The sequence below is a fragment of the Poecilia formosa genome, unplaced genomic scaffold (assembly GCF_000485575.1).
Source record: "Poecilia formosa unplaced genomic scaffold, Poecilia_formosa-5.1.2 Scaffold235, whole genome shotgun sequence".
NCBI lineage: Eukaryota > Metazoa > Chordata > Actinopteri > Cyprinodontiformes > Poeciliidae > Poecilia > Poecilia formosa.
The window spans coordinates 920,568-926,721 of record NW_006800174.1 but is presented as its reverse complement, the minus strand read 5'-3'; positions in this window follow the sequence as shown (position 1 = coordinate 926,721).

Below are 6,154 nucleotides of genomic sequence, written 5' to 3'. Positions count from 1 at the left end.
AGCAGTGCCAGAATATTGTTATGATGGCCACTATGCATTTTCCATGTATGAAAAACATGTAAATATAATATTTGGCTCTCTGTACATTTGAAAAAGACAAGTTGGCTTTTTTTCGCTCAGATTTTTTGCCTTTTTCACCTGTGTTTAGGATTAAAATTGACTACATATCCGAAAAGTAATGGTATGTTCTTGGCAATTTTATTTGCATTAATAATTAAATTAATAAAAGTGTAACTTGTTACTAAGATTTAAAAGTTTCAGAAATTGTTGATTAATTTTCCCCCACAGATTTTAAGATGAAAACAAAAATCCTTACTTCATTATTCAAACAACTCTTTTTTCCCCTTTATGGTGTTTGTCAAACTTTATTTGTTAAAACATCTGAATATTAAATTTAGGATATTCTTCTTAGAGGTTATTTTCAAGCAATTCTTTTAATCTGACAAGCCTCGTCGAAAAGCCTATTCCAATTTACTGAGTTGAAACATTAATTAGTTTGGAAAGGTTAGATGTAACATTAACTTTTCTAATCATTGAAAGGCACAGCAAATAGTTTCACAGTTAATGTTTCAAATCTAACCATAATTTGGCGAGATATAAACTAAACAGGATCTGTTCAAAGACCAAAACGTCTTAGTATCGAGATAAGAGGAAGTAGTACATAATTCAACCACCAGGGGGCTGTCAGACGCTGCAGATTGGATGGGAACCCAGTGAGCTGCTGTCAGACAGATGTGAAGAAGCAACGGAGTGACTGACTCAGGAAACATTAATCACAGGTGAACACGATGACACAAACACATGATTTAAATTTCCCCAGAAGGAAAATGAGCCTCAACGGGGCTCATGATTCACAGTCAGTCAGAGGCTGAGGTCGTGTTGTAATGTAAAGCTTATAAAATCAAGCTAGATTAACCTAAATAGCAGGAGGGATCTTTATCACAACGTTTAAATTCAGTCCAGGCTCTGCAGAACATAAAAGGCAGCATGCTGCTGAACACATATTCATATTCTGCGTCCTCATGTCACCCCGACGCTGAATTGTTAAACTTAAAGATGGGTTTGTTTTTGTGGTCATGCTACAGCCTAACATGAAACTTGCATCTGCTCTTCTGTGTGTGTGGATGATTTCATTGATGGTGTTTACTTTACTGTCTGGTTTTTCTCTGCCTAATACTTGACAGCTTTTAAATCTGCAGCTGATGACAGACGGCTCAGAGCCATGACGTTTTAGTGCCTTGTCTGCCTTCCTTCTCCTTAGACAACCCTCAAGTTCATGAAGGGCAAACTCATGAGGCCAACATGTGTCACAGTTGTGTATCTTTGGAGATTAGATAAGTTTATTTCTACCATGCGATAGCAATGATGAATGATAACTGGAATAGCTCACGTCTGGTGTTAATTTGGCCTTAGAGACTATTTATTTGCTTCTTTTACAAAGCTGTGTTCACTGAGATCTATTTACATAAGAAAATTTATGAAGACGGGCGTACAGTATGTTTTTGGTCTACTTTAGGGACGACACATCTGTTTCCTATGAGGTAACCAGAAAAACGTGCCGTTAAACATCAAGACTTTCGCTAAGTGGGTGTTCATAAACTCACAATGCCCCCATAATTACCTGCTTGTTAAAATAATAAACAATAAAGTGCAATTTAAGGAGTTTATGGAGCCTTTATAGGCTCTGAACTGGCAGGATTACTGATGGCACAGCAGTGTTCTGTGTGTGATAATTGTTATGATTTAGTCATTTACATAGTCCAATTTGAGTGCGTAAAAAATGTCTTCCGGTTTAATCTCTTAGCCAATGTTTGTTCTCATTCGTCAGGAGCAAACAGGCCTGTATAACGTAATGTCCTCATGTCACTGCTGGGGAACAGAAGCTGTAAATTTGACCCAAACTCTGGACTTTCAAACTCCAATGAGGCTGGAAATGAAAACATTAAACTGCTACATTTACAGCCGTAAGCTGTAATCATTGGCAACAACTAACACTATAGAGCTACTCACTTTTTAAACAACACTGGCTGTGAGATATGTATAAAAAGTTTTCTATGACATATAATTTCTGACCAGTAATTTTGTTCTTTAAGTGGGGCTGTGAGATCATTAGTTTGCTGCAGAAAAAGTAAATTTTTTGTACTTGGTAATGACAGTTTTACAGGTTTATGCATGATGTTGTAACCCCTTGAGAATCTTTAGTCTTTTCTTAAATGAAATCATTTTTTAGACATAGGCTCTGTGTGTTGGGACATAACAGCAACTACAATGAGGACTTTAAAGTCAACAAAGTTATAAAATGGCTCTTCCGTAACCAACAAGTAATTGTGTGCTTGTAAACAAACAGAGATGATTGAGAATTTATGGCCAGACTTGAAAATTGCTGTTAACAATTCCTCCAGCTCCGTCTGATCTACATGTGATCAGAGCTGGAGTAATTTTACTAAGAAGACGGACAGAAATGTTCAGCATCTACAAAATTGTGTCGAAAAGATCTACTTTTTCTGACTACAGGACACCACAGGATTACTTAGCAAAATAATTCAAAGAGGATCTGTTTCTAGTTGTACCTGGAGAAACAAGTTGACAAATGTCACATTGAAGATGGTTAAAGAAAAATCCTAATTAATATTTGTTTTTTTAACTTTATCTGTATTTAAAATTTTACAAGTAAAAAATAAATATCTGTAGAAATGTGTTTCTGTAAATGATGATACAAGAAGAAAAAGGCATAAATATATAATTAGAAATAAATATTTCTGCACTCTTCTGCAGGTAAACATCACAGATTTATTTAGTTAAAAATCAAATGTTTCATCTATAATTAGAAGTGGTGACTTTGTGGATGATCCAATGTGTGTTAAAGCTCAGCTCATTTTTTATTTGGTGGATTTTTTTAAACCAAATTTTCACCCAAAACAGCTGTAACCCTCTGCCACAATCCTGTCTTGCAGAAGTGTAAATAATTTCCTCTCACGTACTTAAAATTAAATTCCAGCTTAGAATAATAACCGGAGACAAGGAAATATTTTGTTATCCACCACTAACCAAAACCACCAGGCAGGGGTCAAATTCATCATTAGGGGACTTTTAATTTTACTGCCAGCTTTCGAATCCTGGAACTAGATCCAAAAATCCTGCGGAAAAGCTGTGATTTTATGTGAAAACAGGATCAGACTCTGGCACAAAGATCTGACTATTTAGTGCGTGGAAACCGCCCAGTCCTCGCAGACACCAGGCTTGTGTCTGTCTGTTGTTTTCTGAGAGAGAAAGTGTTAGTTTTCTTTGGCTGATGTGTAATATCACCGTCCTGGATGGAAAATAAAGACTTTCTTTTATGGAAAGAGGAAAGGAGACAATGAATATGGAAGATTTTGCCAGAGGAATGAGACAACAAATGTCTTGCAGTGTATAAATCAGTCCTTATTTGTTTTTGGAGCTTTTAATTACAAATATTATTATTGGGAATATGATTATTACATCTGTATGGCTCTAAGAAAAGCATTTTCACATGATGTAAATTTACCTAAACATGTCTGTTATTTGTTTTATTTGCGTGCATTTTATGGATATACAGCACCTGTAAATAACATGATATGACTCCAAGCTGCAAAGTACATGCAGATTCAGTAAAAGCCAACAAAACAAGTTTCATGGAAAGAACATTAACTAACACAGAATAAGAACTGGAAATTGTAAATATTGTGCAATATGCACTGAGTTGACAAAACATTATGATTTATGAAATAAAGTAAACAATGGTTTCTTCACTGGATTAGTAGGTTGGATATATTAGGCAGCAAGTTTATCTTGTAAACTCAAAGTTGATGCAGGGGAAACTGTCAAGCATAAGACTTTAAGGGAGTTTGACAAAGAACAAATAGTGGTGCCTGCACTACTGGCTGAGAACGTCTCCAAAACTGCAGATTTTGTGGGTCTTTCCACTCTGCGGTGTTCAGTATCTGCCAAAAGTGGTCCAAGGAAGGAACAGCTGTGAACCTTTTGATAGGATCCAAAAAGAGGACTTACTGTAGCTCCAATTCCTGCCTATTTTAGGAGAGGTAAGTCCCCTAAAACTCTTATTAGAATTTAATTATTGGATATATTTAGTTCTCATTGTATAATTTATGTGGTCTGGTTAATTTCTCCCTTTGAATCTGTTGGTGTTTTTGTACACTTCATGTTAAATTTAAGTAATCATGGACCAGATCATCTATTTGTGTTGCTATGCATTCGATATGTAAGCGAACATCATAGATCTTGGTTCCAGACACCACAGGAGACTTTCTGAGGTCTGTCAGTATCGACACATCGACCGGTCAGGACAGGTCACACTGATAGGCAGGTGATCATACTGCAACACCTGATCAATGTAAAAAATATCATTTAACAAAATTATATCAATTATTGGCCAGAGCATTTTTCATGAATGCCTTAGGAAAAAAGAGGCTCATCAAAACCTTGCTCTTCTTTAAAAAAAGCAAATAAATCATAATTGTAGCAGAAAGCCATCCTGCAGGAGCAGATGCCTTTCATTTGTCTCGATAATTCGATGGAACAAATGGAAATGAACATTGAAGTTTTAAAGGATAACAAATCCTTTACAATGTCATTCTTACCCGTCATTCTTCTTTTATTCTTCACTTTCACAACCAGCATCACTCTGTCCGTCTCATGCGTCATTAACAATCATTGGAGAACGTCTCCTGTATCATGACCGTCCGTTATGAAAGTCGTTCGACCACAGACACCTCGCTTGTAACCACATCACTCTATTTTTCCACTGCAGTCCCAGACGCTACCACAACATATTTTATCCCCATCTTTAAACTAAATGACACATGCCAACTGTTTTTCCTCTTAATTCTATGGATGAAAGTTTCAACATTCTCCAAACATTGAAATGAGCTAAAACTCTAAGTTCTTGCAACAAATCTGCTTAGTCTTAAGAAGATGGAACATTGATAAGCATATGGATTTAAGGGAGTTTGAAAATTAGGACCAAAATGTTCAAACTCCCTGTTCTTCTTAGTGATGTGACTCAACTCTATCACATCACAGAGTTGATTGAGTATAGTTTTTAACCTCTGAAAAATACTTTGTTACTTTTGACTATAAACTTACAGATAGTAGTGCAAATCCTCGGTCTTGAAACTTGGGTAATAAAAAAAACACCATTACTGTCCAAACCTATAAATATCATGGACCAAAGGGTTTGCTGCTGCACATAGCAGGGTAACCCCAGGTTTTTGTTTTTCTCAGGAGGATAGAGAGAAATGTGTCTGATCTTCTTTCAACCCGTTTCTCATGAGTCACGTTCATATGACGTATTAACTGGCTCCTAAAATTTTAATCAATCATTTCAGTAAACATATTTTCTCTGATATGAGCTCATCAGAGCGACAATAAAAGAAGGAACTTCCACCTGGGAATCATTAATAAGGCAGCCGTGTTTCTGGTGGAGGGGTTTGGAAGTGAGGCGGGTCTTTAAGGGTTGTGCGGTGCAGTCATGTGTCCCAAATAAACGTATTCCCCCTCACAGCCGGACGTTACAGGTTTGCACCAATAGTTTTAACAGCTGTGAGTGAAATATGCATCACTAATGTGATGCAGGAATCTGCTAAACTCAGTCAGTTTTTCCTTAATTGTTAAAAAGTTTGCTAATTAACCCTGACTTTTTAAAATAATGCTAATTGAATTATGGAAATTAGCAAGTTTATTTTATATATTTTTTAAAAATAAAAGAATAATCACCGTAAAGTAAATAAGCATGTGCTGTCCAGTTATAAAATCTAAAAGTCTAGAAGTCAAAGAAATAAAATAACATAGATGAGAACTTCAAACTATTACATTTTTAGTGATGAAAAATTATATATAACTCCCACTTAAAACTTTACAACATAAATTCTACAAAGTCTACAATTTGAAGTGGTTAAAAAAATCTTTTCAAAGTGGATGGTAAAGATAAAAGCTTCTGACAGATGCTCTGATTTCACTCTCTCTCAGTGTTTGGGTTGCCAGGTTTGTCATTCTTTCCCAGCCTATGATCTCATTTACTATTCAGTGATGATTGGCTGTCAGCTTGTGTCCACTTTTCACTTGAGTGTCCAGAAAACACAGCTGCAGGTTTCATGACATAACTGAGAACTTCACG